Raw genomic sequence first — 24,496 nt, forward strand, 5'->3', positions numbered from 1 at the left:
AAAGACCTAGCATCTCTCATTGTGGATCACTTGAGAAAGAATAGCCAATAAATTGGTTTATTTACTAAATTAGGAGCAGACAGGGTTGCACCTAATTTAGGTGCTTTCTGCCTCTGTTTTCCTAAGATTATAGAATATTTCAAATAGAATATCTAAATACAGGTACTATTTTATCTGCCAATTTAGAAACCTCTGGATTCAATTATAGAAAATACTATATTTTCCCTTGTGTATAAGACACAATGGATATGGTTGTAATAGCTTGAGTACCTTCATGTAAAGTAAAATCAAACATACTTTTACCATTCTTTCATGAGTTCAAGTCATAAAAGAAGGTATACCATTTATGAATAGTATCTGTACTAATGATGATTTCTTGACTCCATAATGAAAGAACTAAATTTATCAGATATCAATATCAATACTATAAAATCCTTCATGCCACTTGTTTTAGAAAAGAACTCACATTGATGTTATAATAGAACAATGTCATGTCAGATTTTTACTATCTGTGATTAACATTGCAGAGGACCTAATTTGTTATAGCAAAAAAAAAACAATGAAATTCCAATGTCCTTAGAAGTGTCTTGCCTATTAATTTATTGAAATAAGACTAGTTTCTTAAAGGGAAGAACTACTAGAAAAGTAACATTTTCGTTTTGAAGCCATCCCTTGGTGATGACTTTAAACAGTTATTTTGATAGTTTCATAACTATTCTCCCTACCTCCTGTTTCTCCTATCCCTATTCCTTTTCTGCAGACCATTTCCAAGGTTATATTCCCAGAACATGTCTTTCTCTATGATATTCTGCTTCTTAGAAACTTTTATAACTCCTCTTTATCAACAGGATAAAAAGTCTAATCTTCTGAGGTTGGCATCAGCATTCTCTATATGCCTTAGGAGTGAATGAAATCACTCAAGGAGATCTGTAGAGGACTAAAATCAGAATCTTAAGAAATAACATGTAAAGGAACGGCAAAGTATGAGAGGCCAGAGGAGACGATAGAGATTTCAGAGAGTCAGAGAACCAGAAAAGTGCATTTTTTTGTTTGTTTGTTTTTAATTTTTTTATTACACTTTAAGTTCTAGGGTACATGTACACAACGTGCAGGTTTGTTACATATGTATACATGTGCCATGTTGGTGTGCTGCACCCATTAACTCATCATTTACATTAGGTATATCTCCTAATGCTATCCCTCACCCCACCCCCCACCCCATGACAGCCCCCAGTGTGTGATGTTCCCCACCCTGTGTTCAAGTGTTCTCATTGTTCAATTCCCACCTATGAGTGAGAACATGCAGTGTTTGGTTTTCTGTCCTTGCGATAGTTTTCTCAGAATGATGGTTTCCAGCTTCATCCATGTCCCTACAAAGGACACGAACTCATCCTTTTTTATGGCTGCATGGTATTCCATGGTGTATATGTGCCACATTTTCTTAATCCAGTCTATCATTGATGGACATTTGGGTTGGTTCCAAGTCTTTGCTATTGTGAATAGTGCCACAATAAACATATGTGTGCATGTGTCTTTATAGCAGCATGATTTATAATCCTTTGGGTATATACCCAGTAATGGGATGCCTGGGTCAAATGGTATTTCTAGTTCTAGATCCTTGAGGAATCGCCACACTGTCTTCCACAATGGTTGAACTAGTTTACAGTCCCACCAACAGTGTAAAAGTGTTCCTATTTCTTCACATCCTCTCCAGCACCTGTTGTTTCCTGACTTTTTAATGATGGCCATTCTAACTGGTGTGAGATGGTATCTCATTGTGGTTTTGATTTGCATTTCTCTGATGGCCAGTGATGATGAGCATTTTTTCATGTGTCTGTTGGCTGCATAAATGTCTTCTTTTCAGAAGTGTCTGTTCATATCCTACTTTTTTCGCCTACTTTTTGATGGGGTTGTTTGATTTTTTCTTGTAAATTTTTTCAAGTTCTTTGTAGACTGTGGATATTAGCCCGAAAAGCGCATTGTTAAACAAATTCACTCAAGATGTAAACAGTGACAAAGTCAGTGCCAAATAACAAAGAAAAATTGGATGCAATTGAATGTTTTCACAGCATACGGGAAATTGGGACAATTGCAATAATTAATAGTAGAGTTTCTTAATCATTTGTCCTGGGGTGGAGTTTCTCAAAGCGTGTCCTTGTACTGGAATCACCTGTTAAGATGCAGTTTTCTGGGACCATCCCAAACATACTAAATTAGAATCTCAGGCGTTAAAATCTGTCTAGTCACCAGTCTCCCCCCAAGATGATTCCTGGGTACACGGGAATCCCAGAACCACTGTTACCCAGAATGAAGCCCAGGCTTCTAAGGCTGGTATCATGGTTTATAATCTGGCTCCAGCTCAACTTTCTAACCTTTTCTCCCACTACTCCCCTATAAAAATTCTCCAGTAGAGCCCTATTTGTATTTTTCTTAGATCATGCCCTTAGCTAACTTGCCCTTTTCTGTACTCTAAATCCATCATTACTCAGTCTCTTCTGACCCCATAGTAATTTCTTCTGCCTCTACCACCTTTGGCATTATGATTGTGCCACTCTTGATACTTGTGATGTATTTTATAAGATTAAGTACTTTGGCTTTAATTTTTTATATTAATATGTTGACTGCAAGAGAATAAGTAGTATTGGGCATAGACAGTATAATGGTAGGCAGACATAGTATAGTGTGTTAGTGTACATAGTACAGTGTGTTTACACTGTATTATATCTGCCTACTATTATACTGTCTAAGCCATGTCTCTACTAAAAATACAAAAATTATCCGGGCTTGGTGGCAGGCATCTATAATCCTAGCTACTTGGGAGGCTGAGGCAGGACAATCACTTGAACCTGGGAGGCAGAGATTGCAGTGAGCCGAGATGGCACTACCGCACTCCAGCCTGGGCGACAGAGCAATACTCTGTCTCAAAATAAGAAAAGGAAAAAAAAAAAACCTATATTTGAGTCTTTTCATAAAGCAAACTTTTTATGACACAAAAATATATTTTATTTACAAATATGAATTTTGATGAAACAAGCTTTATTAAAACCCTTCTATATTTAATCACAAAATAAAGCAGTTCTGTGGGATACATCACAAATAGCCAACTTTGAGATAAATATGACCTTACTTCTTTTTACTGGACTTTTCCATGTGAATGAATTCTTCACACTGGGTTAGTCAGCATTTTTCTCTTAAGAAGCTTAATAAAATTTGACCTATTACATCAGCCTTTTATCTGAATGTGAAAAGAAGAATTTGTGTGGAGAATGCACCACACCCTGTATAACAGTATCTGAGAACCATTAGCTATTATTGCCATAAACATTTGAGGTTGGGAAAGTAATTGTGGGCTTTTTTTTTTTAAGGGAAGGTATGGAGTTTTTTTTAGAAAATATCTGATCATACTAGCAAAAATGTAACCCTTGGCTCCAACTTTGAGAGCCTGTTTACTTCAGCCTTGTACTAATGTAGATAGGCTAAGGCACACTTTCTATTCCTGGCATTCTTCTGATTTCCTTAGCAGCCCCAAGGTACGTCTATGAGCAAACATGATCATCTTTTAAGTTTAGTTTGCTCAATGCCTGCATTATCTTTTCTTCTGATTACATTCTGAAAGTCCTCAGGGCTTTTATTTCTTTTTTTTTTTTTTTTTCTTTTGAGACACAGTTTCACTGTCGCCCAGGCTGGAGTGATCTTGGTGCGATCTTGGCTCACTGCAACCTCTGCCTCTGGGGTTCAAGCAATTCTCCTGCCTAAGCCTCCCAAGTAGCTGGGATTACAGGTGACTACCACCATGCCTGGCTAATTTGGTTTTTTTGCTTTTTGTTTTTTTGAGACAGAGTCTCGCTCTGTTGCCTAGGCTGGAGTGCAATGGTGTGATCTCGGCTCACTGCAACCTCCGCCTCCCACATTCAAGTGATTCTCCTGCCTTAGCCTCCTGAGTAGCTGGGATTGCAGGCACAGGCCACTACGCCTGGCTAATTTTTGTATTTTTTTAGTAGCGATGGGGTTTCATCATTTTGGACAGGCTGGTCTCAAACTCCTGACCTCGTGATCTGCCCACCTTGGCCTCCCAAAGTGCTGGGATTACAGGTATAAGCCACTGCGCCTGGCCTAATTTTGTATTTTTTTGTAGACACGGGGTTTCTTTTTTTTTTATTTTTATACTTTAAGTTCTAGGGTACATGTGCACAACATGCAGGTTTGTTACATATGTAAACATGTGCCATGTTGGTGTGCTGCACCCATTAACTTGTCATTTACATTAGGTATATCTGCTAATGCTATCCCTCCCCCCTCCCCCCACCCCACGACAGGCCCCAGTGTGTGAAGTTCCCCATCCTGAGACACAGGGTTTCACCATGTTGACCAGGCTGGTCTCGAACTCCAGACCTCGAGTGATCCACCCACCTCAGCCTCGAAAGTGTTGGGATTACAAGCGTGAGCCACCCCACCCAGCCACAGGGCTTTTACTTCTTTTCATTATATACATATTTGCCTTTTAAAACCCAGATGTTGAAAATCTAACATTTGCTTAATACTGCATAATGGATACTTGCTTTCCACTTAAATGTTGTAGTCTTTATAATCTGCAGGTCAGCAGTGTAGCTAGGGGCTGTGTGAAATGTTTAAGATATGATCACTAGCCCCAAGGAATTTACCATCTAGTAGGGGACACATTAGCCACAAAAATGCACTAGGTAGTATGTGGTCTCTGATGTCTGGACAATGCTATCAGTGAATTTTATTAATAAAATAGCTGCAGAAGGAGAAGACACTTTTGGCTGGGGTAGTAAATCTTCATTAAAAAATGCATTGCTGGGCCGAGCGCGGTGGCTCACGCCTGTAATCCCAGCACTTCGGGAGGCCGAGGCGGGCGGATCACGAGGTCAGGAGATCGAGACCATCCTGGCCAACACAGTGAAACCCCGTCTCTACTAAAAATACAAAAAATTAGCCAGGCGTGGTGGTGGGCGCCTGTAGTCCCAGGTACTCGGGAGGCTGAGGCAAGAGAATGGCTTGAACCTGGGAGGCGGAGCTTGCAGTGAGCCGAGATTGCGCCACTGCACTCCAGCCTGGGCGACAGAGCGAGACTCCGTCTCAAAAAAAAAAAAAAAAAAAAAAAAGACTTTTAGGCCGGGCGCGGTGGCTCACGCTTGTAATCCCAGCACTTTGGGAGGCCGAGGCGGGCGGATCACAAGGTCAGGAGATCGAGACCACGGTGAAACCCCGTCTCTACTAAAAAATACAAAAAATTAGCCGGGCGTGGTGGCGGGCGCCTGTAGTCCCAGCTACTCGGAGAGGCTGAGGCAGGAGAATGGCGTGAACCCGGGAGGCGGAGCTTGCAGTGAGCCGAGATTGCGCCACTGCACTCCAGCCTGGGTGACAGAGCAAGACTCCGTCTCAAAAAAAAAAAATAAAAATAAAAAAAAAAAAAAAAAAAAAAAAAAAAAATGCATTGCTGGGCCGGGCGCGGTGGCTCACGCTTGTAATCCCAGCACTTTGGGATGCCGAGGCGGGCGAATCACGAGGTCAGGAGATCGAGACCACGGTGAAACCCGGTGGTCTCTACTAAAAATACATACAAATTAGCCAGGCGTGGTGGCAGGCGCCTGTAGTCCCAGCTACTCGGAGAGGCTGAGGCAGGAGAATGGCCTGAACCCGGGAGGCGGAGCTTGCAGTGAGCCGAGATCGCGCCACTGCACTCCAGCCTGGGCGACAGAGCGAGACTCTGTCTCAAAAAAAAAAAAAAAAAAAAAAATGCATTGCTGGCCAGGTGTGGTAATCCCAGCACTTTGGGAGGCCAAGGCAGGAGGATCACTTGAGCCCAGGAGTTCAAGACCAGCCTGGGCAATACAGTGAGACCTTGTCTCAACAAAACAAACAAAAAACTGTATCTTTTATTTTTCTGTGTGTGAGTTTATGATCTTTGTTTTCTTTATTTCTTATAAAATAAGCAAGAGATACTAACATCAATCATTATAAAGAGCAATCAGAAAAGCCACAAGGTTTAAACTGGGAGAGAAGATAGTCACAGTTCCCATGAGATTTACACCACATTAAATAGACTTTGATGAGATTGTGTTTTAGTCTTGGATATATCCAAAACTGGATCTTTTAAATTAGAAGGAATTGGTTAGACTTTAATTAGATGAACTGAAAAAATGTTTAGGTTTGTGTTCGTTTGAACCACAGTTTCTTTTAATTCAACTAGTTTGTGAGTTGTTCATCAAAATAACCACATTCTTGTATCTCTTGAGTTTTCATTTGGTTTTTAAAGGCTGAACCAAAAAGCTTCAGGGTTTTCACACAGCCTTTTGCCATTTCATAGCTCCATGTTTCCTTGGTGATTCTAGTGTTCATAGTCTGCCAGGTCCACTTGGAGCTGTTGCCACTCTGCATTCCTCTTCCATTGTTGGTAATATCCTTTTTTTTCTTCTTCTTTCTGCAAAGAAAGTGACTTATTTTCTCAGGGTTCTGAGTTGGCAGAAGTTACTGCAAGTATTAAATCTCCGTTCAATAGTGAAAGAGAAATATCTGATAATCTTTAAGCAATGATTAAATTTTGTGTTCTCAACCATGTTGGTCGCCTTTTTTTCCTTTATAAATCTGGGCTGAATTTTAGTTTCAAGATGTTTTCAGAATATTGTTTAAAATGTTACTCAGTACGCTTGCTATCATCTTATAAATAATATTGAGTGCCCCTATGCTTCAACAAGGTTTTTTAAAAAAAATCCCTTTCCCCCCCAGTGGTGATATAAATTTGCTATTTCTTAGACTTTTCTGAAAATTTTATCGGCATGTTCTATTTTACTGAGGTCTTATGACCAGAAAGTGTTCATCGCTATATGGCCCACAGATTTGTGTTTATCCTAAAATATGTATAGGATTATCATGATACCATATTGATTCCCATATTTTCCCCTTATATTTTAATTTAGAAACAGGAAAGAGAAATTTTGCAAGCATTTCAATACTGAACCACTGCTACTCAGTTTGATAAATATTTGAAATTATTACCAGATTTAATGAGTGAGATACTTGCTACCTTGTATGTGTAAAGCACTGGTAGGCATTATAACCAAACAGATAAGTATATTGTGCAGTGACCATCATTAAGAAGCTTACAACAGTGATTTACACAATAATCAATGGAAAAAAAATTTGGACTTTAGCTCCCTCACACTCAGAATTAAAAAGGCATAGTTTCTTCAACAAGAATTTATTTAGAGTCTACTTGTATACCAAGTGTACAGGTAGATACAAAAACAAGAGATACAAAGATAAAACATATTTCCCTCCTTTTGGGCCTCATATCAGTATATTTCAGGAGACAGAGATTAAGGCAAGGGATATAGATTTGGGAGTTAGCTGCACATATGGTAATTAAAGTCACCAAAGTTAACTATGGTGCTTCCTCAAAATATTAATAGAACTACTATATGATCCAGCAATTTCACTTCTGGGTATATAAACAAAAGAATTGATATTTGCATACCCATGTTCATTGCAGCACTATTCACAATAGCTAAGACGTAGAAACAACACAAGTGCCCATCAAAAGGTGAATGGATAAACAAAATGTGGTATACACATACAATGGAATATTATTCAGACTTGAAAAGGAAACCCTGTTGCATATTACAACATGGATGAGCCTTGAGGACATTATGCTAAGTGAAATAAGCCAGTCACAAAAAGACAAACACTGTATAATTTCACTTATAGGAGATATCTAAAGTAGTCAAATTTATAGAAATAGAAAGTAGAATGATGGTTACCAGGGCCTGGAGGGAGGGGAAAATGGGTTGTTGTTGTTGTTTAAGGGGTATAGAGTTTTCAGTTTTGCAAGATGAAAAGTTCTGGAGATCTGTTTCACAATGTCAATATACTTACCACTACTGAACTGTACCCTTAAAAAAAAAAAAAAAGTCACCAAAATGGATGACATTGCCCAGAAAGAGTATGTAGAAAAGATATCAACTAAGAAACAATAAGAAACTAAATATTTAACAGAGGAGGTAGATTAAGAGATAACATCAGCCAGGTATGGTGGTTGATGCCTGTAATTCCAGCATTTTGGGAGGCTGGGGCAGGAAGATCACTTGAGGCCAGGAGTTTGAGACCAGCCTGAACAACATAGCAAGACCCTGTCTCTACAAAAAAATTTTAAACCTAAAAACAAACAACAAAAGAAAGATAATATCGAGAGGCTGAAGAGGGGTGGAAAAAGAGGTACGAGAAAAACTAGAAGAGAATGATGTAAAGAAAAACCTAGAATGATGTAAAAACAAAACAAAACAAAACTAGAAGAGAATCCAAGAGAAGGGAGAATTTCTATCCAAGTGGTTTGTGGTGAACAATGTCCAGTCCTAGAACAATCCACTAGAGTAAGAAAGTACTATTTAAAAAAAATGCAGGATTTACAATTAGGAGGTCACTATGAACATTATTCAGTGCAGGTCCCTTAGAATTATATAAGACAAATATCTCGAGAAATGAATGGGACTTTTATATAAAAATAGAAAAGTGTAGAAAATTCTTTCAGGAAGTTAGAGATGAAGGGAAGGAAATGGAAGACAGTAGTTTTGTAGGACAGCAGTATTAAGGGGATTTTTTTTAAGATACAAAAAATGTTAGCATATTTTTAGAGCAAGAGGAAGTAGATAGTAAAATTGAAGACAGAAGAGACACAATAACTTATGGAGCAAAATCTCATATCTAAAGCAAAAATAGAGGGATGTTATTGGAAAACTTTGAGTATCCTCTCAGGTAGGAGGAAAGGTGGCTGAGTTTACGGTGAGAGCTGTGATGGAGTTCAGACATTGTGCCATCTACTTTTGCTGTAAAACATAGGACTTGATTATCTTGGAGAGAGGATGATGGCATGAAGTAGTGGCTTGAGGACAGTAGTGAATATTTGACATAGCTACTATAGGAAATGGCTAATCAAACCAACTAGCTGTGGTTAAATCATAATTAATGCTATAAAGTAGAAAGCACAGTTATGCAATTTTCTTGGCAGTCCAAGAGCGAATTGGAAAAAGCAGATGGTTGAGTTGATCCACATTCAGAGATTGGCAGAAGAGATGCAATGTGTTAAGGTCATGGAGTGGAAGGAAATGTGAGTGCTAGTAAGAATGTAGCTGAAACAACTGATCTCATAAATCCAAACTGGCAAGGAAGGATAAAATCAGCAAGGAGCCAACAGAGTAGACGAAGAGAATTCAAGAAGACTAGAGCTTTTAAGAAGCTGGGCCGGGCATGGTGGCTCATGCCTGTAATTTCAGCAATTTGAGAAGACAAGGAGGGAGGGTCACTTGAACCCAGGAGTTCAAGACCAGCCTGGGCAACACAGGAAGACCCCATCTTTACAAAAAAATGAAAATAAATTAACTGGGTGTGGTGGCATGTGCCTGTGATCCCAGCTACTTGGGAAGCTGAGGCAGGAGGATCACTTGGGCTCAGAAGATGAAGGCTGCAGTGAACCATGATCACGCCACTGCACTCCAGCCTGGGCAACAGAGTGAGACTCTTTCTCAAATAAATAAATTAAAGCTAATATGTTGTATGACTATGTCATTGGATATTACAAATATAAATACTGGTTACTGTTAGGTAACAGGGGTAACTTAATGGCCCTGGTTCTGGGTTCTTCTTCCTCCTCGATACAGACCCGCCAAAGAAAAACCAATCAGAAAGAGACGCCTTCACGCCTTGGTCTGAGCCCAGCCCCCCAGCCAACCATTGACCTCCATGTAACGTCTCAGAGTATAAAAAGCCGAAGCCCGAAGCCCTCTCTCTCTGCTTCCTCTTCGGCTCCCTACCTGACACCTCCAATAAAGATCTCTTCACCGTAACCGGTGTAGCGTGGTCTTAGCCTGAGTCTCTAGAGTCACTCTTTCAGTTACCTTACAGTAAAGGTAACCTGGGATGGTAAGACTCAGAACAGACAGAAATAACCATAATTCTGTGCCCAAATCTTTAATCACTGTGAGAGTGTGGTATGAAGGTCAGCAAATGGTAGAGCTGAGGATGGGGAGAAAGTGATGTTTCAAGAGGATGTGAACTTCAGTGGGGGAGTAGATGAGAGTAAGGGCCTGAAAACCCTAGTGTAGAGCCAGCAGAACATCAGATTATGATTTCCTTAACAATGAAAGGATTGTTAAGGAAAGGCTAGGAGTATAGGAAGGTTTATTAACAACGGAATGGTATTTTAGAAAATAACGTGGAATTACTAGGAGCAAGAATGAGCTGATAATGGGAAAAAGAAAAGAAAAAAGTGACTAGAGGGACTTACGAAGGAGACAGGGCATTGAGAAGTAACCAAAATTTTCAGGGAGATGAGAAATAGAAGGAATATGAATGGAATGATAATGCTAATTTTCAGCTGAATATTGTTTGGGAGAGACAAAGCAAAGAAATTGAGAGATAGAAGGGATGTTAATACAACCAAAACACTAATTACAGCTGAAATGTTGTTTAAGAAAGATAAAGATTGTGACACAAATCAAATTAAACCACTAAATTTTGTCTTCATATTGTTTAGAGAGATGAAGCAAAATTGAGATGATCTGGAAGCTATATGTAACATTAGTATAGCCTCTCCTTTAAAGTTTTTGATGTCAGATTTAAACATTTTGTTGTGGGGAAAACATTTGGGCATCTTCTTCAACCCCAGCATTCTCCAGTAATTCATCTTTAGGAACTGGAAGTACATTAAGTGCCAGATCTTGGATATTCATTCAGTTTTAGTTCATCCCATTGTCCCAGCTTGCTTATTTATGTATTAATATATTTTTTATTTTTATTATTTTTTAGTCAGCTTGCTAGGGATATATATTTTTAATGTACACTTCCCACGTCATAAAATGCACCCCTTTAAAGTGTGTAATTTATGGCTTTTAGTATATAAACAAGATTGTACAATATTGTCTTATTGCACTATATTGCAAAAAGGTTGTACAAGGTTGTACATCACCACTAATTCCAGAACATTTTCATTATCTAAAAAAAAACCCTGTACCCATTAAAGTCACTCCCCATTTCCTCCCTACCTTCAGCCTCTGTCAACCATTAATCTACTTTTGGTCTCTATTGATTTGACTATCCCGGACATTTTATATAAATGGAATCATATAATACTTGTTTTTTTGTGTCTGACTTCTTTCACTTAGCATAATATTTTCAAGGTTCATCTATGTTGTAGCATGTATCAGAATGTTATTCCTTTTTGTAACTGAACAATATTCCATTGTATGGCTATACCACATTTTGTTTATTCATCAGTCAATATAGGCATACCTTGGAGATACTGTGGACTCAGTTCCAGACCATCAAAATAAAAGGAGTCACATAAATTTTTGGTTCCCTAGTGTATATAAAGGTTATGTTTACACTATACTGTAGTCTATTAAGTGCGCAATAGATTATGTCTAAAAAACAATGTACATACCTAAATTTAAAAATATTGTTAAAAAATGCTAATGATCATCTGAGCCTTCAGCAAGTTGTAATTCTTTTGCTGGCGGAGGGTCTTGTTACCTTGATGTTGATGGCTGCTGACAGATCAGGGTAGTAGTTGCTGAAGGTTGGGGTGGCTGTGGCAATTTCTTAAAATAAGACAAAAATGGAGTATGCCATATCAATTGATTCTTCCTTTCATGAAAGATTTCTCTGCAGCATGTGATGCTGTTTGATGGCATTTTACCCACAGTAGAACTTCTTTCAAAACTGGAATCAATGATCTCAAACCCTGCCACTGCTTTATCAACCAGTTTATGTAATATTCCAGATCCTTTGTTGTCATTTCAACAATGTTTTCAGCATCTTCACAGAGTAGATACCATCTCAGGAAACTACTTTATTTGCTTATCCATAAGAAGCAACTCCTGGCTGGGTGTGGTGGCTCACGCCTGTAATCCCAGCACTTTGGGAGGCCAAGGCAGGTGGATGATGAGGTCAGGAGTTCGAAACCAGCCTGGCCAATATGGTGAAACCCCATCTCTACTAAAAATACAAAAATTAGCCGGGTGTGGTGGTGCGTGCCTATAGTCCCAGCTACTCTGGAGGCTGAGGCAGGAGAATCGCTTGAACCCGGGAAGTGGAGGTTGCAGTGAGCCGAGATTGTGCCACTGCACTCCAGCCTGGGCAACAGAGGGAGACTCTGTTAAAAAAAAAAAAAAAAAAAAAGAAGCAACTCCTTATTTGTATTTGTTCAAGTTTATCATGATATTGCAGCAACTCAGTTCCATCTTTAGGTTCCACCTCTAATTCTTGTTCTTTTGCTATTTTCACCACATGTGCAGTTACTTCCTCCACTGAGGTCTTGAATCCCTCCACGTCATCCATGAGAGCTGGAATCAATCTCTTCCAAACTTCTCTTAATATTGACATTTTGACCTCCTCCCATGAATCACAAATGTTCTTAATGGCATCTAGAATACTGAATCCTTTCCAGAATATTTTCCATTGACTTTGCCAAGATCCATTAGAGGAATTACTATCTATAACAGCTGTAGTCTTATAATATGTATGTCTTAAATAAGACAACTTGAAAGTCATAATGACTCCTTGATCCATGGCCTGAAGAATGGATATTGTGTTGGCAGGTAGGAAAACAATATCCATCTCCTTGTACATCTCCATCAGAGCTGTTGGGTGATGAGGTGCATTGCCAGTGAGCAGTAATACTTTGAAAGGAATCTTTCATTTTGAGCAGTAGATCTCAATAGTGGGCTTAAAATATTCAGTAAACCATGCTGTAAACAGACATGCTGTCTTGTAGGTTTTGTTGTGTTCCATTTATAAAGCACAGGCAGAGTAGATTGATCATAATTCTTAAGGACCCTAGAATTTTTGGAATAGTCAATGAGCATTGGCTTTAACTTAAAGTCACTGGCCACATTAGCCATTAACAAGAGAGTCAGCTTGTCCTCTGAAGCTTTAAAGTGAGGCATTGAGTTCTCCTCTCTAGCTATGAATATCCTAGATGGCATCTTCTTCCAATAGAAGGCTGTTGTGTCCACATTGAAAGTCTGTTGTTTCGTGTAGCCACCTTCATCAATAACCTTAGCTAGGTCTTCTGGATAACTTGCTGCAGCTTCCATCAGTGCTTGTTGCTTCACCTTGCACTTTCATGTTATGGTGATGGTTTCTTTCCCTAAACTTCAAAAGCCAACCTCTGCTATCTTCCTACTTTTCTTCTGCAGTTTCTTATCTCTCTCAGATTTCACAGAATTGGAGAGAATTAGGGGCTTGTTTTGGATTAAGGGAATGTTGTGGCTGGTTTGCTCTTTTATCCAGACAACTTAAACTTTCTGCATATCAGCAATAACATTGTTTTGCTTTATTTTCTTTTTTTTTTCCTTTGAGACAGGGTCTCACTTTGTCACCCAGGCAGGAGTACAGTGGTATGATCACAGCTCACTGTATCTTCAATTTCCCAGGCTGAAGTGGTGATGCTCCCACCTCAGCCTCCCGAATAGCTGGGACTGCAGGCATGCAACACTACACCTAAATTTTTTTTATTTTTTATTTTTATTATTTTTTTTTTTGTAGAGACAGGCTCTTGTCATGTTACCCAGGCTGGTCTCAAACTCAGATTGCTCAAGCAATCTGCCTACCACCGTATCCCAAAGTGTTAGGATTATAGGCATGAGCCACTGCACCCAGCCTCTTTTGCTTTTTTTTTTTAGACGGAGTCTCACTCTGTCACCAGGCTGGAGTGCAGTGGCATGATCTCGGCTCACTGCAACCTCCGCCTCCTGTGTTCAAGTGATTCTCCTGCCTCAGCCTCCCGAGTAGCTGGGACTACAGGCACACACCACCACACCCAGCTGATTTCTGTATTTATAGTAGAGATGGAGTTTCACCATGTTGGCCAGGATGGTCTCAATCTCTTGACCTCGGTATCCTCCCGCCTTGGCCTCCCAAAGTGCTGGGATTTCTTATAGTTTGTGTGTTCACTGGAATAGCACTTTTATTTTCCTTCGAGAACTTTTCCTTTACATTTCATAACTTGGCTGTTTGGCCCAGGAGGCCTAGCTTTCAGCCTGTCTTGGCTTTTGGTATGTCTTCCTCACTAAATTTATTTCTAGTTTTTGGTTTAAAGTGAGAGATATGTGACTCATCCTTTCACTTGAACACTTACGGCCCATTGCAAGGTTATTAAGTGGCCTAATATCAATATTGTGTGTCTCAGGGAACAGTGAAGCACAAGGAAAGGGAGACAGATGTGGGAATGGCTGGTTGGTGGAGCAGTCAGAACACACACAACATTTATTGAGTTTGCCATCTTCTGTGGGCACAGTTTGTGATGCTCCAAAACAATTACGATAGTAACATCAAAGATTAGTGAAAACAGATCACCATAACTGATAATAATGGAAATGTCTGAAATATTGTAAGCATGACCAAAATGTGACACAGAGACACAAAGTGAGCATATGCTGTTGGGAAAGTGGTGCCACTAGACTTGCTTGACATAGAGTTGCCACAATCTTCAATTTGTAAAAAAAAAAAAAAAAAAAAGTGAAGCACAATAAGGTGAAAAGGTGAAATGCAATAAAACGAGGTATGCCTGCAGACATTTGCATCGTTTCTACTTTTTGGAGTAATTCTGCTATGAACATTCAAGGTCAAGTTTTTGTGTGGATATATGTTTTAATTCTCGTGGGTATATACCTAGACATAGAATTGGTAGGTCATATAGTAACTCTATGTTTAACTCTTCAGGAAACTGCCAAAATGTTTTCCAAAACAGCTGTATCACTTTACACTTTTGCTAGCAGTATATGAGAGTTCCAGTTTCTGTACTTCCTCACCAACACCTATTTATTTTCCAGTTTTAAAATATTATAGTCATCATAATATCATAGTGGGTGTGAAGTGATATCTCACAGTGGTTTTGCTATGCATTTGTTTCCTTAATGACTAACAAAGTTGAACATATTTTCATGTGGTTATTGGCCATTTGGTATATATTCTTTGCAAAGATATTCATTCATATCTTCTGCCCATTTTTAAATTGGGTTTATTGTTGATTATAAGAGTTCTTTGGGGCTGGACGTGGTGGCTCACGCCTATAGTCCTCACTTTGGGTGGCCAAGGCAGAAGGATCACTTGAGGCCAGGAGTTTGAGACCAGCCTCAGCAACATAGACCCCATCTCTACAAAAATAAAAATAAAAAAACTTAGCCAGGTGTAGTGGCATGTACCTGTAGTCCTAGCTATTCAGAAGGCTCAAGTGAGAGAATCCTTTGAGCCCAGGAGTTTGAAGCTGTAGTGAGTTATGATTGTACCACTACACTACAGCCTAGGTGACAGAATGAGACCCTATCTCTTAAAAAACAAATAAACAAATAAATAAATAAAGAGTTTTTTCAGCCTGGGTGTGGTGGCTCACGCCTGTAATCCTAGCACTTTGGGAGGCCGAGGAGGGTGGATCACTCGAGGTCAGGAGTTTTAGACCAGTCTGGCCAACATGGTGAAACCCCGTCTCTACTAAAAATACAAAAATTAGCTGGGTGAGGTGGTGGGCGCCTGAAATCCCAGCTACTCGGGTGGCTGAGGCAGGAGAATCGTTTGAACCCAAGAGGCAGAGGCTGTAGTGGGCCAACATCCTGCCACTGCACTCCAGCCTGGGTGACAGAGCAACACTCTGTCTCAAAAACAAGCAAACAAACAAAAAAACAAAACAAACAAAAAAAGAGTTCTGCTCTATATTCTAGGTACTAGACTCATGTAATGAAAGATTTGAAAATATTTTGTTCTGTTTTATGAGTTATCTTTTAATTTTTTTGATAATGTCCTTTGAATTACAAAGGTTTTGAATTTTGATGAAGTCCGATTTATCAACTTTTTTCTTTAGTTGCTTGGGTTTTAGGTGTTATATCTAAGAACCCAGCAGCGTGTTTAATAGCTCTCTTCTTGCTCTAAGGACTGTCCCCATGGACACTAAATTATATGGATACCCTCCTAATAAATCTCTAATTCCAGCTCAAGGAAGCAAGGATAGGCAATTGGAGGCCCCTGGCTAGGTGGATGGGTAAATCCTGACTTATTTTATCCTTACCTCAGCATGGTGAGTGCCATCATTTAGCTTCTCCCTAAAGGAAATCTGCCAGCAATTTTAGTTGCCATTTTGTATACTTACTCAACAAGTTTACATTGAGCACTTACTCTGTGTCAAGTACCTTTCCAAAGGAGGAAAAATTGCATCAGCAAATTACAAAGAGAAAACTTTAAAAAATGCTTTGCCCTTTTTCTTTTTGTAAAAAAGGCAGTATAACAACTACAAATATTGAAAAGATAAAAGAGCTCCTAATCTCATGATTCAAATACAACTATTTCATTTTTATTTATTCTCTTATAATTGTTGTTCATAACCATACATATATTTTAATATAGTTCAATTAGCATAAAGGAATTTAATATTTTGCTTTTTAAAAACTTAATATTTTATCATATATTTAAGAAAATGTCTTTCTTGATTTTGGCCTCAGACAATATAAGGGAAAGGAAGCAAACAACAGGAGAAAATGTGTAAGTCAATAAAATATTATTAAGATAAGCAAGTATGGTTTATAAGTGGATTTGTGCTCTGGTCTGTGAATGCCTGTAGGCTGGCAAATTGAATTCAAGAGTATATAATTCTATTCCATATTATTAACATTTTTCTTTTTCTTCCTGATCTGTGACTCTGGCTCCACTGATTACCTTAACCATATTACATGGGTAATTTAATTTCTAGCTATTGTTCATACTGGTCAGTTAAATGTTTGCATCTAGATAAGGTTTTTGCCTTTAAGTTTGTAGCTAAACAAGAAGTTTGATATATGACTAATTTTTATTAGAATTTGCTTCAAGAATCATATGTCCCAAAGAAGATAATAATAGATCTATATACATAAACATAGTAACTGATGATAATTTCTATAGGTATTTTTATAATATGTATATAGTTTTTCCTTATATATAAAATAATTCCACAAGAATACTGTTTATCAACTATGTAGAGCCAGCTTGCTGGGTAAGTTCAATTTCTTGAATTAGACAAATAATCTTTTTTTTTTTTTTTTTTTTGAGACAGACTCTCATTCTGTCACCCAGGCTGGAGTGCAGTGGCGTGATCTCGGCTCACTGCAACCTCTGCCTCCCAGGTTCAAGCAATTCTCCTGCCTCAGCCTCCCAAGTAGCTGGGACTATAGGTGCACACCACCACGCCCGGCTAATTTTTGTATTTTTAGTAGAGACGGGGTTTCACCATGTTGGCCAAGCTGGTCTTGAACTCCTGAGCTCGTGATCCACCTGCCTCAGCCTCCCAAACTGTTGGGATTACAGGTGTGAGCCACCATGCCCGGCCGACAAATAATCTTAAATTATGAATCTTATTACAAATTATTTGGGCCTTAATGTTGTCTTGTGTGATTACTATTCTAACATTTAACTTTGAAGTAGATGATCATCTTTCATTAGTTTTCATATCAAATATATATCTAACCAGTGAACAGGATTTCTGTGGGGGCCTTATATGCTACTCCTAAAGAAGGAAGCATCCCTGAATAAAAGCACTAACTTACTTTCTTCAGTTACCTGTCAGCATGTAAAACAGTTGACTTTCCTAAAGAGCTTGTGGCAGAAGTTGAGGGTTTGTCTAATAGTTAATTAACATGGCCCTCCTCCTCAGTCCTAGCTCTGGCTTGACCTATCCCGTTCTCCGAGTTTCGGCTCATTTTTAGAACTCAGCTGGAAGGTCATTAACTTTTGCTTCTTCACCTTGATAGATTAACTTTGTGATTAATTTGGCTTATGGTAGTGTTTCCTGTGGTTCCCATCAGGGACTTTCTGGCAGGCAAACATGGATGAGCAGACCAAGGACTTTCTTTTAATTCCTTTTAGCCCGACTTTTATTGATTCCCCACAAACACCACCTTCCCACTTCTTAAAGTCTGCTACGGATTCCATTATCCAGAACCTGCTGTCCCTGGCCACTGCAGGTGTGTTGCTGCCTGATCCTCCCCCTCTCCACTGGAACCTTCCTGTCCTGGTGCTCACCCCTTCAGGGTCACATCCTTCGTGCCTTTCAAGGTGAAAACTATATTAAAGCAATAGCCAGAGGCAATCTCCAGGGTCTTCTCTCCCACCCCAGGTTACAGCATCTTAACACTGACTTCCTGAAGTCTCTTTCCCTTTTTTATGAAAACCAGAAGAATGATTTTCATAGAATCAGAGGATAAATAAGACAAACAACAACAACAAAAAGATAAAATCGAGGATAACCCCCAAGAGACCCCCTAATATAACATGTTCATTTTCCATAGGAGAAAAACACAGTCCAAAGAGGTTAAGTGGCTTTCTTATAAAATATTACAGCAAGTTTGGAACAAAACCATAAAGCTTATGCACACATATAAAGCACTATATTTCTTCATCTGATCAGAGAATGAGGATTCGGGAGGGGCCTTAGGAGTCCTTGTTAGGTATGAACACAATTGCAGTCATTTCTAGATTCAAGCGTTATCAAATACATAGTTGCAGATCTACCTTTGTTCAGTATTCCTGCTTAGAAGCACCAGCCCTGAGTTTAACAGCTTCTTTCTAGGTTAAATGGCTTGCTCTTACTTGCCATCATAGGTCAAGATCTGCTACTCTGTTTTTAAGCACTTCTTGAACTGAATATGTATAGTGGTAGTTTGCTACTGGGGGAAATCCTATCCATTGCCAAAAGTTCTCATTAGAAATTTAGTGCTAAAAGCTGTCACAGATTACAGCAAGCTCAGCAGTATATTGACAAATAATGCTTGGTAGACTGCAAAGTGGAAAGCTGTATCACAAAGGGCCAGCAGATCTTTTGTTAGAGCAGGGTATCGGTGTCATCTCAGGCTTCAGATCACATTGAAATCAACAGAGTGGAAGCTGTGCCTACCCATGAATTTTGTGACAGGAGCTTGCCACATGTGAAGCCTAGTCTCCTCAGTGGTTTCATTAACATTGAGTAACCTGGCATGACTGGAGTAGATCACTAATAACAAACTTCCAAAGCTGCATTTTCCAAAGTCTGATCCCAGGAACATTCATTCTAAAAGTTATTAATATGCATTTCTTTTTTTTAAAAAAAAAGATATATTCCAAATAAGTTTGTGAAACATTGCCTCAAATGCAGCCCACTAATATACATAATGACTCTCTAAGAAATGGTTATAATATATTAATATGTAGTGCTTCTCAGACTTATTTAAGAATGCTTTTTTTTTTTTTTTTTTGAGATGGAATCTCGCTCTGTCGCCCAGGCTGGAGTGCAGTGGCATGATCTCTGCTCACTGCAAGCTCTGCCTCCTGGGTTCACACCATTCTCCTGCCTCAGCCTCCCGCCACCACAAGCAGCTAATTTTTTTTTTTTTTTTTTTGTATTTTTAGTATAGACGAGGTTTCACCGTGTTAGCCAGGATGATCTCGATCTCCTGACCTCGTGATCCACCCGCCTCAGCCTCCCAAAGTGCTGGGATTACAGGCGTGAGCCCGCGCCCGGCCAAGAATGCCTTTTTAAAGGAACTCCTATTAACCTCTTCAGAGGTACAATCAAGAGGAGGACCCTAGAGTTCCATGGGTAAACTAGAATTCCATTGTTGGAGTAATATTGTTCTACCATCATTGAATTTTACAATTTCAGAAATAGAAGTAATCTTAAAGGTAATCTATCATCTTCAATTTCCCAAATGTATGCTAGTTGGAACCTAAAATCATTGAATTGGTTATATTTGAACAATAAATTATAGCAGGGTATCACATAGCAAGTTAAATGGGTAACCACTGGCTTACTTCATTATTTTTACATATACCATTAAATACCAACTGTTATACTTCTAAAAATGTTTCATTTATTGGTGGGAAAATTTTTCTGTTATACAAAGCCTAGAAAATGCAGTATAATGCTTTATAGTGGTGAGTATAAAATAAGTAGGAAGTATATCAAATTCTCCATTCCTTCATCAAATATCTGATGAGCACCTTCTGTATGTAATATATAACATGCTAGTTATATATTATATCTCAAATCCTTAGAACACCTCAGGGAAGGAGATAGTATTCTCATTTTACAAGTGAGGAAATTGAACTTCTGAGATATGAAGTGATTTTCCCTAGGTCATGCCTACTAAGTGGTGAAATTAGAATTTGAATGCAAGTCACCAATTCCAAAGCTATGTTCTTTCTGCTACCTATAATACAGCTCCTTTATTGTGACTCAAAATTTCCATTTAAAATTAAACAAAGTATAATCAAAGTATAATGGTAGTTGAACAGTGGGACACATTTTCCATTTGGTTAAGATGACAACATTGGTGTTTGTTTCCGAGTGCTGTCAGTTGTTAGCGCCAGGTGGAAAAATTTGGATTCTGCATCTCTAGCTCTGACTCCTCTTCTCTAGCTCTGACCCCACTTCTAAGCCGTAGTCCCTCATTTCCCCTTGGATGCCTTACTGTCACCTCAAATGTGAAATGTTTAAAATTAAACTCATTATTTTCCCCTCCAAATTCCACTTTCTAATTTCATTCTCTTAGTCACTTAGCTTAAAGGCTGGAGCCATCTTTGAATCTTTTGTAAAACTATTAGTTGGACTCAATGATACATAATATCCCTTCCAATTCTGAAATTCTAATGTTGTTATTCTTGTACCACGTACTCAGGCAAAATAAATTTCTTTCTCTGCTTTGAGCCTGCTAAAAGGTCCAGAGTTTTTTCAATATCTAATAGCATATATTCTACTCATCCATCCTTACGCGTCCTTCAAAGCCCATTTTAAATGTCATCTCTTTAAACCCTTCATGAGCCTCCCAGCTGTACTTCATAGTAATTGCTCTCTCCTTCAGGATCCTATAATAGTTTTATTCCTTTTTTAGGGTACTTTACAATACCCTGTATACATGTACACAATATATATCTTGCATATTATTCTTTACATACACATATACACACTGTATATATACACACTATATATATACATATATACATGATATACACACTATATATATGATACATGTTTTAGGTACTGTAAGTAATATATATAACAAATATATATGATATATAATGTATATAGTGTGTGTATATATAGGGTTTTATAAAAATTAATATATAATGAATATATGAGATATGTAACTAATCTATATATTGTATGTAGGTATGTGTATATAGGGTGCTGTAAAGAATATATAACTAATATATATGATTATATATAGTGTGTGTCTCTCTGTCTAATCTATATAAAGTGAGGTAAGGGGGATGCTTGGCAAGGGATTTTTGGGTCTGAGCACTGTCGGCAGGGTTTATGGGCTAGGCATGATCGCAGGGTGTGGGAGTGATGGTAAGGAAAGAAAGATGAGAGTGGGGCTTCAGATGGCTAATTTGGGGCTTTCAGAACCTTAGTGGGGTAAGGGCAGTATCCTCCAAAGGAATAGATGGCAGCTATGGATGATTGCTCACACATAGCAGGGTTGTTCAAATAAGTAAATATTTCAAGGATAATGGGAGCCAGGCTTCTCTCTGTAGGAGAAAGTAGTTATAAATGTGGAAGGGCAAAAACTAGAATGAACTGTACGATGCTGGATTGGAGGTTTCACTGTGAACACATGATTTTTCAATATATATTGTTAGACAAAGAAATATAGCTGTAAATGTGTGTGTAAGGATACATATAAAGATGTGCTGTATATGTGTATGAATGTATAAATATTCCCTAACTGCATCCACTGAGACAGGCTGGGCTATGGATACCTCAATAGCAGTGAGCATACCTAGTGCTAAATACCATTCTCCACTATAAGGAATCGGGGCTCCTGAATAAATGATTACATCCAAGGCTGGAGCAGGATGAATATGAAACATCTAATTGCCCTAGTAACTAGGGGAGTGCTGAAAGAATGATGGGGATGTGTCAAAAGGCCACAGAATGGTAACCTGTTAATGTTGAATCTGGATTATGTGTATATGGCATTTAAAGCTCTTTTAATTATTCTGTATTTAAAAAATCGGCCGGGCGCGGTGGCTCAAGCTTGTAATCCCAGCACTTTGGGAGGCCGAGGCGGGCGAATCACGAGGTCAGGAGATCGAGACCACGGTGAAACCCCGTCTCTACTAAAAATATAAAAAATCAGCCGGGCGTCGTGGTGGGCGCCTGTAGTCCCAGCTACTCGGAGAGGCTGAGGCAGGAGAATGGCGTGAACCCGCGAGGCGGAGCTTGCAGTGAGCCGAGATTGAGCCACTGCACTCCAGCCTGGGCAACAGAGCGAGACTCCGTCTCAAAAAAAAAAAAAAAAAAAAAAATTTTACAATAAAATGTTTACAGAATCTAAGGCTGGGGCAGGCGCAGTGGCTTACGCCTGTAATCCCAGCATTTTGGGAGGCCGAGGCGGGCGGATCATGAGGTCAGGAGTTTGAGATCAGCCTGACCAACACGGTGAAACCCCGTCTCTACTAAAAATACAAAAATTAGCCAGGCATGGTGGCACACGCCTGTAATCCCAGCTACTCAGGAGCTGAGGCCAGTGAATTGCTTGAAGCCAGGGGCGGAGGGTGCATCGAGCCAAGATCACGCCATTGCACTCCAGCCTACGTGACAGAGTGAGACTCTGTCTCAAAAAAAAAAAAAAAAAAAAAGAGAGAGAGAATTTAAGGCTGGGTACAGTGGGTCATACCTGTAATCCCAGCACTTTGGGAGGCCGAGGCGGGTGGATCGCTTGGGCCCAGGAGTTCAAGACCAGCCTGGGCAAAATTGTGAAACCTTGTCTCTACAAAAACAAAAACAAAAACAAACAAACAAAATTAGCCAGGCACAGTGGCACACCCATTGTCCCTGCTACTTGAGTGGCTGAGGTGGGAGAATCACCTGAGCCTAGGAGGTTGAGCCCACAGTGAGCCGTGATCAGACTACTGCGCTCCAGCCTGGGTGACAGAGTGAGGCCTTGTCTTCTTGTCTCAAAATAAAAAAAAAAAAATTACACACACACACACACACACATACACACACACACAACACAGAAGCTAGAATGAATATGAGACCTTGTCTTCTTGTCTTAAAAAAAAAATTGAACACACACACACACATATCACAGAAGATAGAATGAATGGGGCCCCTACCCACCAAACTTGGGATAATTGAGCATCAAAATAAATAATGATAGAGACAGAATATTGGCTGGGTGTGGTGGTGTGCATGCCTGTAGTCCCAGCTACTTACTTGGGAGGCTGAGGCAGAAGGATCACAGGAGCCCAGAAGTTCAAGGCTGTAGTGTGCACCATGATTGCATTATCAACCTGTGAATAGCCACTGCACTCCAGCCTGGGCAACAAAGGAGGCCCTGTCTCAAGAAAAAAAAAAGAGAGAGAGAGAGAAAGAAACAGATTATAAGTCATTTAACAAAATTGAAACCTCTGGATCCATATTAATTAATATAAATACATTAATTGAAGATTTGATAAGAAACAATATATTTACAAATATCTTGAAAGAGTTTCAGAGTCTCCCTCACAAAGTTGCAGAGTCTCCCTCACAAAATACTTATTAATTTACAAAGGGGGAAAAAAAAAGTAATCGCACTGGAGAAGCCTAACAGACATCACCTTATTAAAGTAAACATCTGTAATGAGAGAAGTTGAAATCGTGCCACCTGATAGGGTGCCACGAGAAGAAAGCAGCAACACTTCTGGAGTCCTGTCATACCTAGATGAATGTAATCATGAGTAAATATCAGACAGACCCAAAATGAAGGCCATTCTACAAAAATAACTGGCCAGGAATCTTTAACAGCGTCAAGAATATGAAAGGCAAGGCAAGACTGAGAGTTCCAGTTTGAAGAGTAGGAAAGACACATTATAAGTAAATACAATGCTTGATTCTGAACGGAATCTTTTACCATAAACAACATTGGGACAATTGGTAAAACGCTGAGTTACGTAAATGTTCTGATTTTGATGGTTATATTGTGATTATGTGGAAGGTGCTTAGGGACAATGTGGCATGGTGTCAGCAATTTAAATCTCAATTCTGGGAAAAAAAGTTCTTTGTACTATACTTGCAACCTTTTTGTAAGCTGGAGATTGATTCAAAATGAAACTTGAAAAATGACATTTAAAACGCCGAGCGCAGTGGGAAAACGCACATGACTTGAGGTAAGAGGCTGTTAGTCTGAGTTCTGCCATTGACTTAGTATGTGACCTTGAGCAAGTCACTTTACCTTAGTCCTCACAGTCAAGGCTCTCTAGAGTCCCTTCCACGTCTAACATCTACCGCCACAACACTGGCCCCGCCTGAATTTCTCCAGGCCCTTTAGATGTCCCAGAGCTGCACCCAAAGACTCTGGCTTGCGATAAAAACAGACAAAAATAGTTGCGGCCGGAATCTCCGGACTGAAAAACCGCTGTCCTAATCCTAACTTGGGCCGCAGTGTCCATCGCTCTTTCGACGGTGAAGCAGTCACGCCTGCCAGAGTGGGCGCTCGAT

At 39.3% G+C, this 24,496-nt stretch overlaps 1 long non-coding RNA gene across 1 annotated transcript; it reads right to left on the reverse strand.

The window, feature by feature from the left end:
* Positions 1 to 5,918: 5,918 nt before the first annotated feature.
* On the reverse strand, positions 5,919 to 24,414 carry LOC129489255 (uncharacterized). Its single transcript, XR_010122456.1, has 3 exons — positions 24,231 to 24,414; positions 23,234 to 23,354; positions 5,919 to 6,445 (listed from the first exon to the last, which is right to left on the reverse strand). It is a non-coding gene; the product is annotated as an uncharacterized lncRNA (long non-coding RNA).
* Between the last annotated feature and the right edge of the window lie 82 nt (positions 24,415 to 24,496).

Source organism: Symphalangus syndactylus, chromosome 9 (genome assembly GCF_028878055.3).
Source record: "Symphalangus syndactylus isolate Jambi chromosome 9, NHGRI_mSymSyn1-v2.1_pri, whole genome shotgun sequence".
In the NCBI taxonomy this organism is placed as follows: Eukaryota; Metazoa; Chordata; class Mammalia; order Primates; family Hylobatidae; genus Symphalangus; species Symphalangus syndactylus.